We start from the raw sequence: 12,238 nt of genomic DNA, 5'->3' as shown, positions 1-12,238 counted from the left end.
GCCGGGTCAGAGCGATACGCGGGAAAAAAGGCCTTCCCATTCACTTCCAGCTCATAGAATGGATTTTCAGTTTACCGTCGGCCTCAGGAGACCTCTCTGTCTATTTGTAAAATAAAAGTATGTTTGAAACGTCTCGTGCACATAGCGTGCTAATATCAGTAATAAACCCATTAGGTCTAGGTACTGCTACTAATATTATTTGGTTAAAGGGATAGTTCACCCAAAAAAATTACTTGTTTTCTATCGATTAGTCACCCCATGGAGACTTGAATTCATGGATATTTTTTTGTTTTTGTCGCATTCCTTTTTTTCCACTTCCTTTTTTTTTAAATAGGCTCCGTCATGATTAATGACCACATATATGAAGTTAAAGAACTAAATGCTATCCGAACGGTATCTTAAAAGTAAATTCCGTGACACAAAAAAAGAAGTTTGAGAGCGTTTTGAAGTTTTAAAACCAAAACCAAAAACAGCGGACAATTTTAATGGCCGACGAACCATTTTGGTTGGCTGCACTGGGCTCGGAGGGCTCCATTCGGGTTCACTCGGGTTCCACCTGATTGGCCAACCTCCGCTGTCAATCACAGAACAATGAGCGAGGACGCTGATAGGCGAGTCCGTTTTGTGGACGAGCAAGAAACGCCCTGATAAGCCCTCAGGCCAGTCCTGAAATCAAATACAAATGAGAATTCCGGAGGGAGGGGTTTACCAGGCTACAAGACATTGTTAACACTATATTCATCCTAATTCAGAGAGATGCGACCAGCGGAATCTCATTATTGCAAGGAAACAAATAACAATATAATACAAGGGTCCAAAACAGTGTAGTACTTGTAGTATCCAGGCAGATGTGATAAATAATGTAATGTATAAAGAAAATACAATAACATCTTTGAATTGTGAGCAATCTTTGAAATCTGGAGGTATCAAATGACCAACTCGGGGATTTTTGAGTGTGCATGCAAGCAGTGGTGTAAAGTAACTAAGTACATTTACTCAAGTACTGTACTTAAGTACAATTTTTAGGTACTTTTACTTTACTGGAGTATTTCCAATTGTCTATACTTTTACTTCTACTCCACTACATCTCAGAGGTAAATACTGTACTTTTACTCCACTACAATTATTTGAAAACTTTAGTTATTAGTTACTTTTCAGATATAAATTATTACATCATAAAACATACATTAACCACTTTAGCCCTATTTTATACATAGGCTATTTGAAAATAGCAGATCTACAAGCTCACAACGCGTCGCATTGCGATGCGTTGTGAGCTTGTAGATCTGCTATTTTCAAACATTTTAGTACTTTTACTTTTGATACTTTAAGTACATTTTGATGCCAATACTTTTGTACTTTTACTCATGTAGATTTTGAATTCTGGACTTTTACTTGTAATTTTTATTAAGTAAAGAAGTTTTTCCACCACTGCATGCAAGCCATACATTCTTGTCGCATTCTGAAGAATTCTTTGCCCTATACTGCTTCAGTGTACTTCTGGTGGATGTCCAAACATTTCCCCGGTTCTATTGACCTTCGTTCCCCATAGATTTGTGTTGTTGAAGCACTGCTGTGTATTGCTGTGACCCGTGTTGCCCCCCGGATGAAGAGTTAGTCAGCACAGAGACTTGGGTAAATGTCAGCTACACTGTGGGTTCTAATGAGACCCGCCCCGCGAGGACGGAGGGATGACACTATTTGTGGGCAAGTGTGCTGAGTTACTCATTTACATATAAGTGAGATTTGGAAAAATGTACAAATATCTTGGGCAGTGAAACCGCCCCTAAAAGTGAGGTTTGGAAATTTGTACAATTATCCTGCGCTGTGATTGGCCAATCACAATCTATTCAGGACTGTGATTGGCCAGTGTCACATGACACATGTGCATAGCCCTATATAAGCAACCATAACTTTAAAAAAAAAACATAAATTGTTTTTTTTCAAGTTATGGTTTTGTCCATCATAAAGAGTGTTTCAATAAATGTATTTATTTTTTGCACATGATTGATCGACTCCATTTAGTATTGTGATTAGCTAGCAAGACACCGCCCACTTCACACAGGGTGTGATTTTTACTTTACTGGAGTATTTCCAATTTTCAGTACTTTTACTTCTACTCCACTACATCTCAGAGGCAAATATAGTACTTTTACTCCACTACAATTATTTGAAAACTGTAGTTACTAGTCACTTTGCAGATATAAATTATTAAGTTGTAAAACATACATTAACCATTTTAGCTCTATTTTATACCTAGGCTATTTGAAAATAGCAGATCTACAAGCTCACAACGCGTCGCATGGCGACGCTTTGTGAGCTTGTAGATCGGCTATTTTCAAACATTTTAGTACTTTTACTTTTTGTACTTAAGAACATTTTGATACCAATACTTTTGTACTTTTACTCAAGTACATTTTTAATTCCGGACTTTTACTTGTAACAGAGTACTTCTACATTGCAGTATCAATACTTTAAGTAAAACATTTGAGTACTTTTTCCACCACTGACTGATGGGTAGAGAGGGAACCAGGAGACGTGGGAGAGGTGATGGTGTTGGAATACACACTGAGGAGTTCAAAGCAACCTGTCCACCCAGGCAACACACAGCCTGAATGTCAGACTACTACCAGAATGGTGGTGGGAAAGAAAACAAACCCAGTCACACCAGTATACCAGTACATACAGTACACACATAGGCTATATAACATGACAAGAACCCATAACACTAAAGGGGTCTTTCACGCCTACGGCCGGGCGGTCTCAATGCCCGGGTTTGTTGTCAACGTGACAGGAGGAGCCAGGTGTGACAGGAGGAGCCACAGGTGTTACAGGTGTCAGACATTCCAGTTGCCCAACATTCAGTGGTGGAAAAAGCACTCAAATGTTTGACTTAAGTAAAAGTATCAATTTCGGCAATGTAGAAATACTCTGTTAGGGCGCGCTCCCACCGCACTTTTATTTTACCTCTGGGGCGGAATCTGCCAATGCTTTGTCAATGCAAATGCGTGGATTCCTGGTCTTGCGGATTTTTTCCAAGAATCCACGCATTTGCATTGACAAAGCATTGGCAGATTCTGCCCCAGAGGTAAAATAAAAGTCCGGTGGGAGCGCGCTCCCACCAAGAGTTGTCTGGCCGCTGTTTGCAGAATCTGCCAATGCATTGTCAATGCAAATGCGTTGATTCACGCAAGAGCAGATTTTTCCGCTAGTCGCGCAGACCTTGCGTTTATCTGCTCTCCGCGACTAAGCATAAAACTGCTGGAGGCAGGCGCTGATTTTCCCCCTCTGTCCAATCGGGTGAGTCGAAGGCGGACCGTCTCAAGACTCAGGAAGCAACATGGTGCTCAAGCATAGATATTAGAAACCTAGATACCTCATTGGCCTCTGCAGTTCATTGGGGCGACTGGTATCGCAATACACGGCGGCTCTTCCGTCTTCCGCAGGGAACCTGTCACTCAAAGTGACTACTGGCCAATCACAGCGCTCACAGTGCGTTGACTACTGGCCAATCACAGTGCGTCTTTTCCGGGACTTGTCAGTGCAATGGTTCTCAACCAGTGGTCCGGGAACCACCAGTGGTCCTTGAGGGGGTTCCAGGTGGTACCCAGCTAAATGATGGAGAGTTGATAACCAAATGGACCCTTATAGATCTTTAAATCTTGAGTATAACATTTCACACTGTCAAGAGTCAAATTGTTAAACATCTGCATTACTTACTAAACAAGTACACAATTAGAGAACGTAAACAATTGTTATTTTGACAACATCTTATCGAACGATAACATATTCTACGTTTTGGGTGTGAGAGGCTAAAGCTTATCAAACGGTGTTCCGTGACTCAAATGCTGAATAAATAATGGACCTTGATATGAAAAAGGACCATGTCTCTTATTTGAATTTCACAAATAGATGTGGAGTTCGCCAAGTTCCAACTAACTAGATGCTGCGCACAGCTGCTGCCTCTCAAAGGGTTAAGAGCTGGGTTACAAAATGACCCGCCCCCACCTGCCTCTGATTGGCCTACCGAACTTCCGCGTGTGTGACGCACACGGCAGCCCTGCGGAAGCAGGAAGCGCGCCCACCTTTATATGTCTATGTGCTCAAGGCTCAAGGCAGCAGCCGATGCGGGCTACGGGGAGGCTCCTGAAAGTGAGTGACAGGCGCGACACTCCCGTTTTTTAGAATCCGCTGGCTGCAAAAAACTGTGGCCGCGCACAACCTGCGTTTAACAGCGGCCAGCCAACTCTTGGTGGGAGCGCGCCCTTACAAGTAAAAGTCCGGAATTCCAAATTGACTTGAGTAAAAGTACAAAAGTATTGGTATCAAAATGTACTTAAAGTACCGAAAGTAAAAGTACTAAAATATTAGAAAATAGCAGATCTCCAAGCTCACAATGCGTCGCATCGCGACGCATTGTGAGCTTGTAGATCGGCTATTTTCAAATAGCCTAGGTATAAAATAGGGCTAAAGTGGTAAATGTATGTTTTATAATGTAATAATTTATATCTGCAAAGTACCTAGTAACTAAACTTTTCAAATAATTGTGTAGTAGTAGAGTAGAAGTAAAAGCACTGAAGACTGGAAATACTCCAGTACAGTAGAAATACCCCCAAAAATATACTTAAGTACAATATTTGAGTAAATGTGCTTAGTTACTTTCCACCACTGCCAACGTTGTTGGACAGACATCGTTCCGTTTGTCTCTCATGTTCAGTTAGCGTGGCCTTGTACTGTACCTGGGGCTGCTGAGAAAACCACCAACAACAACAGATACTAAAATGTGTGTGGGGACAAGATGGTTCCCCTTTGTAAAATTGCAGAAATGTGAGTTTCCTTAAATATCGGTTGAGGGTTCCTGCTATTGTGTCGCATTACTGTATCTCCAATTGTGAGAGAAAAAATTAACAATCTACAAGCTCCCAACGCATCGCATCGTGATGCCTTGTAAGCTTGCAGATCTGCTATTTTCAAAAAAAGATTTATGAAATATTTCAACATCATACATCTTGTATGGGAATATTTTCAGATGGGGGTCCGCAGCCAAATAGATATTATAGGGATAGTTCACCCAAACAAATACTTTTTTTCCTATCGATTAGTCATTTTGGGGGTGAACTATCCCTTTAATTTGAAGGTCCTTGACATGAAAATGTTTGGGAATCACTGCTTTATGGAGCCTAAAAATAGTAATGATTAAAAAGGTCACTGTGGGGTTGCACGCTTGATAATTGAAGTTCTTTCATATTATGCCAGTGTTTATTGTGTTATTTACATGATGGGTGGGGCTACAAGTGAGTTATTTTGGGAAACAAATAAGAAGCTTCCATTAGGGCGCGCTCCCACCGCACTTTAATTTTACCTCTGGGGCAGAATCTGCCAATGCTTTGTCAATGTAAATGCGTGGATTCACGCAAGAGCGGATCTTTCCGCCTGTCGAGCAGACCTTGCGTTTATCTGCTCTACACGACTTGTCCATTTGAAGCAGAAAACTGCTGGAGGCAGGAGCTGATTTTCCCCCTCTGTCCAATCGGGTGAGTGGAAGGCGGACCGACTCAGGAAGCACCATGGTTCTCAAGGCAGCAGGCGGTGCGGGCTACGGTGAGGGTCCTGAAAGTGAGTGACAGGCGCGTCACTCCCGTTTTTTAGGATCCGCTGGCTGCAAAAAACTGTGGCCGCGCACAACCTGCGTTTAATGCTAGCCATGTTTTGGTGGGAGCGTGCCCTTACCATATATCATTTGGTCCCCACTCCTTGGTGTTTTTTGTCACTGTATTATTATGCACATTCGTGAAATGTGTCGCCTGCATTTTACCCATCCTAGTGAGCAGCAGTTGGTTGTAGCGCTCGGGGAGCGGTTAGGGGTCAAGTGTCTTTTGCTCAGGGACACTTCAACACTTTGGCCTGAAATCAAACCTGGGACCTTTGGCTTCCCAGGCGGGGCTCTCTAACCATTCAGCTATGGCCGCCCCGTCAAGGCCACAGTTATGATTCAGTCAATATGTAAATACCGAACCTCCGCCGGTGCCTCCTGGTTTTAATATCACACAAAACATATCTACAGGCAAGAGGGGTTTCGTCATGCATTAAATAGGCATGAAACGGAAACATGTTGGGGGCAAAAACAGCAAAAAACATAGGTATTAGGTTTTCTCGAGCTTACATCCAAGTGTAATAGGGAGTGAGTTGCGTTCGACCTTGTCCATGACCTGAACACACGGTAATGAGTTCGAACTTCTACTTCAGCTCAGCTTCGTTGTGGTTTTCTGGATGTGCTGAGAGCTGGTAAACAGGATATTGAGTCCCAGAAGGGCTTGACTCACATCATGTGAGTATATAGGCCTACTTTCTTTGAGCACAAACTAGCTACATGAAATGAATGGAGAAGAGAGTGTTGATTTCGTCGACTACCTTTTTTCACTGACGAAAACTAAATAAAAACTAAATTAAAAACTAAGCTATGATGACTAAAACTATAGACTAAATATATTGACAATTTCGTCAACAAATAAAAACTAGACTAAAATGTTAGGGAGGGACGAGTGGAGAAGAGATCCAGTAGAACTAAAAGGCAAGTCATTTCGTTTTTGGTGGCGCTCGGGTGTTGTGCTCTGAAAATAGCAGATCTACAAGCTCACAACGCGTCGCGCTGCGACGTGTTGTGAGCTTGTAGATCTGCTATTTTCAGCATGCAACCAGGTGTAAAATCAGCCATTACGACGCCATCAAGGCACCGCCAACATACATTTTAGTCGACTAAATCAACTGTAGATTTAGTCGACTATAATCTTATGATATTTAGTCGACTAAAACTAGACAAAAACTAAAACATTTCAGACAACTAAAATATGACTAAAACTAAAATGTAATCTCACTGGAGAGAGAGAGAGAGAGAGAGAGATCTTCTGTCAAGAATGTGCTTGGGTATTTGTTTGGGAGGCTTCTGTGGGACTGCTTGTGTGATATTCCGTGACGGCCGCATGCCACACACACACACAGAGGCCTGCTAAGACACTATACTGGAGAGATAAAATGGCCACGGCGGGGTACATGCATGGACACGGACCAGTGGAGTGAAACAGGATCACAGGCAACTGGACGAAGACCCATGGAGGAGGATGACGAGGGGAGGGTGAAGAGGGAGGGACAGGGGTTCTGGGACAGCACCAAAACATGAGGGGCCAAACCTATGGGCTGCAGAAGAGGCTTTGCAGAGCTTTGAGGACTTCATTTCTGCACTTGGGGCAGTTGCAATAGCAGTGGTGTAAAATAACTAAGTACATTTACTCACGCACTGTACTTAAGTACAATTTTGAGGTAATTTTACTTTACTGGAGTATTTCCAATACAATACTTTTACTTCTACTCCACTACATCTCAGAGGCAAATATTGTATTTTTACTCCACTACAATGATTTCAAAACTGTAGTTACTTTGCAGATATAAATGATTACATTATAAAACATACATTAACCACTTTAGCCCTGTTTTATACATATACAAGCTCACAACGCGTCGCGATAGCTTGTGAGCTTGTAGATCTGCTATTTTCAAACATTTTAGTACTTTTACTTTTGGTATTTTAAGTACATTTTGATACCAATACTATTGTACTTTTATTCAAGTAAATTTTGAATTCTGGACTTTTACTTGTAACAGAGTACTTCTACTGTGCAGTATTGATACTTTTACTTAAGTAAAACATTTGAGTACTTTTTCCACCACTGTACAATAGTAAACTCAGCTCACAAATACATGCGCCGATACAAATTTGTAGTTGCACGCACACACACACACAAACACAAACATACACAGAAGTACAATTACCAGAAAGGTAAATAAATTATGTCCCAACTGAGGGATGTGTTTTTGATATTCTCATGCACCTTCTAAATCAATATGAATTTTAATGTCTCCAGTTGGAGCAACGTACAGTACAGTTTTTCCAATATATTTCCCCCTCTCTGTGCTTAGGGGAGGATTGTTAGACTGAACCTAGCACATGGTAGCAGAGAAAAGTAACGGTTCGCAGTGCGACGCGTTTTGAGCTTGTAGATCTGCTATTTTTTTTATTGGAATCCTGAAAACTAACATTTTTATTTTATTTTAAATGCATTTAGTTTTACTTATGTTAACTTTATGAACTTAAATACAAATACATTGGACATAAAAAAGACAATAGAATTGTAATACTAGTCATTAAGCTACTAATATAGACTGAAGTAATTAAAGTGGGTCATGTTTGCATGTTTGGAATTGTAACAGCTGAAATCAATAATATATCAGTATTCCGATATTAACCTGCGGGCCGCATTAAATGAAGGTGGGGACCGCATGTGGCCCCCCGGGCCGCCAGATGCCCATGTATGGTCTACAGTAATCTCTCAAGAACAGATTCAGAGCTGCGCTACTGAATCTGTCGAGAGCCCCTGTTCAGAACGTGTGCGCGTTAGCTTACAAGTGGGCGTGCCTTCAGATCAGGAAGCAGGCCGCGCTTTACCCAATCAAATGTAGTGGGCGGGATTTACATCTGTGCGCTAGCTTCCCACTGGAAACAAACCGAAACTCATGCTCATTTAATAGCGTCCTCGGAGCCGACAAAACCACGGAAAGTTAGTAACATTTTAACTTGTTCTTTCATCGTAGAAACAAGTGGGCTTATAACCAAAACGATCCATGTTCTTTGGGAGAAATGGTGTTAGTGTTCCGTGGAGAAATATTGTTTGAATGGAAACCCCACCACCGGAAGTGGAGGTCTGAGGGCATGTCCAAACCCCGGTTTCCAGAGAGCATAGGTCTAGTTAATCTTTTTATTTATTCTTTTATTTTGACGATGGGTTCCCAGATTGGGTCTATAGCAACGCCTCAATGAATTCATGGGCCCAATAACAATCATAATAATGACTGAGGTGATGTATGTGTGTGACCGTGTTGTGGTGAAGGGGAAATGAAATGTTATTTCAGCCTTTCTGCATATTACCAGCTATTAAAATCTGTGGCTGGTGAATTTGTTTAACTTGTTAAAAAATGAAAGTCAGGAGAGCGAGGGCAAGCAAGAGATCAAATAGAATGGGAGAGAGAAGGAAAAGCGCCCTTGCTTCCCACTTACATCAAACGAAGGCACAGTGGGCGCCAATCAACAACGCTTTTTACACAAATTCCAATAGTTTCTTGAGACGACAGACTCTTTGTACAACAAATCACCACCAGACCCCTTCTGAAGTCTTTCATTTAGACTAACAAGGAATACCATAGATCGGGGGTCTTCAACAGGGGGTCCAGGACCCCTAGGGGGTCCTTAGAGTTGCTTCATGGGGTCCGCCAAATCTCTGTGTGATAGGATCATCGTTTTTTACATTAACCCCTTGAACCCTAGCATCCCTATTCTAAGGACAACTTTAGCCGAAAATAGCCGATCTACAAGCTCACAACGCCTCGCGTGTGAGCTTGTAGATCGGCTATTTTCGGCAAAGAGGGGGAAAAAAGAGCAGACCAAGTACAGAGCGAAAGTTTACTAAGTATTGACGGTTTAAGTCGTTAAATGTCTGAAAATACACATTAACATGAATCCAACATCTATGAAAAGCTTTAATCTGCAACACAATTTTATGTAATATATATATGTGGGGGTCCCTGCTTCATCTCTCTCTCAGTTAGGGGGTCCTTGGCCTGAAAAGGTTGAAGACCCCTGCCGTAGATCGCTGAGCAATCTAATGTATCTGACACTTTCGAATGACTCTTCACGCGCATTGCCATTTGTGAGCGTGCCACATCCGTTAAAATTGTTTACACGGTAGGCTAACACAACTGTCTGGTGTGTGTACTTAACATTGGATTTACAGTAACTTTACTCATCCCGGTCTGTTAACTAGAGGAGCATATACTAGAGCAGTGGTTCTCAACCAGTGGTCCGGGGACCCCCAGGGGTCCTTGAGGGGGTTCCAGGGGGTCCCCAGCAGAAAGGTGTTAATACATTTCCACCCCTTTATCCATATTGTATACGTTGGCTATTCAAAAATAGCAGATCTACAAGCTCGCAGCGCGGCACGAAGTGGCGCGCTGTGAGCTTGTAGATCTGAAAAATCATGGAAGCGTTTGAATAATTTTGTACAATTTCGCATTTTTTAACACAAATTTCTTTTCTGGGGGTCCCTGGCAGTGGCACAAAACATTTTCAGATGGGGGTCCGCGGCCAAATGTTTATCAATTTAGGGGTCCTTGGCATGACAAAGGTTGAAAACCACTGTACTAGAGGACTCTAATGGAGCCTACCATTAGAGTCAAGTGTGCCCTTATAGTGTATAATCAAATATGGAATGATGTTAAGGTCTGACATCTGCAAGGTTTCTGTTAAAAAGTCCAAATTGAATCCACTATCATAAAGCATCAACTGGAAGAAAAAAAAAGAGGGCCATTAACTCATTCACTGCCAGAACTTTTTTTTTTTTGCGTTTGACAAACTGCCAGAGATTTTTCATTGAAAAAAAAAAGTACTCAGGAGCCGAGATACAAAATGTTTAAGTTTTAAGTTAACAAGGAAGTGGATGGTAGTCTAGATCTTCAAAAAATCATATCTCCTTGGTCTTTGGGTTAAAAAATAAATAAATAAATAAGAAAAAAGTCGTTTTAGTCGTTCTTGGCAGACAGGGCTTAAAGGACAAAAGTCGTTTTAGTCGTTCTAGGCAGGTTAACAAAGGAGTAAGAAGACCCCCCCCCCCCCCCCTCCTGGATGAAAAACTCCACAAGGCTTTATGAGGTGAACGTCACAGCTGTTCAGCGGTTGCTAATAAGTTTGGCTTGTCTGTTGGCGAGGAGCAGCGGAGCACGAAGCCTTTACTGTCACAACGCGGATCAAAGGCGACACGGCATGGAGAGAAAAGGCACACGATGACCCATGCAGCCTGAGAACGTCACACATTTGGCAGCATCCTCTGAATCGGGACGGACAGTTTGGTGACCGGCCAGGTCAACCCACAGCTAGCCTATTAAGACCTGGAACGCATCTGTGTCATTTTTAGATTTGAACTAAAAAAGCATTATTTTACACTTTGGCTATTCAAAAATAGCAGATCTACAAGCTCATAGCGCGGCACCGAGTGCCGCGCTACGAGCTTGTAGATCTGCTATTTTTGAAAAATCGAGAAAATGTGTGCACATCTTTGAATGTATATTTTTTTAAAGCGAACATTTGTAACTCAAATCTTTGCTTCTGGGGGGTCCCTGGAACTAAATATTTTGAGATGGAGGTCCGCGGCCAAATACATATACATGTTGCGGTCCTTGACATGAAAAAGTTTGAGAACCGACCAATGACATAGTAACATAAGTTTTTTCAAAAAACTGTTAGGATTTAGAAGACATTTGTAGAATTGGAACCTCAGGCCTTAATGGGCTAGAGAAGGCAACCAGTAACACGCTATTATACTGCACAGTGGAAGGAGTCTGGTACTATGTGGTCTGTTCACCTGTTGGCACAAATATACCGTGTAGCTCTGAAGATGATCCATTTAGTCTGCAATAAGAGTTATTCATTGGTCAAGGACAGTGGTTCTCAACCTGTGGGTCGGGACCCCCAGGGAGGTTCCCCCGACATGATTTTGGGAGGGTCCCCAGATAACAGTTAACCCATTTAGACCTGAGGCCGATTCTAAAAACGCCCTCTAAATCCTACCCAAGTTTTCTGAAAAACTAATATTTATTAAAAAATGTCAACAAATGTATGTTGCTATATACTGTACATAGCAACAGGAACCCCAAAAGGGGTTCCCGTCCTGAAAGGTATAGTTACAAATAGGGGTTCCCGCCCAAAATGGGTGACAATTTAAGGACTTTTAAGACCTTTTTAATGCCAAAAAATAAAAAATAAATGAAAAAAGACCATTACTGCATCAAATGTAATCAACAAACTATACTATAAAAACTGGTCAAACATTGGCCAAATTGTCAAATAATATAAGAAAGAGGCAAACATTGTGAAAATAGCTTGTAGATCGGCTATTTTCACAATGTTCATCTGTGGAACAACTCCTACAATTCCAAGTGCTGGTCAGGGTGGGTGGGGGGGTCCCCAGTTCAAATATGATTATTTGGGGGGGTCACGGCCTGAAAAGGTTGAGAACCACTGGTCTAGGATCAGAGAGAGAGATAAGGTGGCAAATAAAGGTAACTTTTTTTTTTCAGTCCTATTTTGAGATGACTCAATCTGTCTGCACTTCTGACTAAATTGGCACTGTATTTC

This window comes from Gymnoscopelus braueri (assembly GCF_963280865.1).
Source record: "Gymnoscopelus braueri genome assembly, chromosome: 23".
Classification (NCBI taxonomy): Eukaryota; Metazoa; Chordata; class Actinopteri; order Myctophiformes; family Myctophidae; genus Gymnoscopelus; species Gymnoscopelus braueri.
This window is presented reverse-complemented; position numbering follows the sequence as displayed.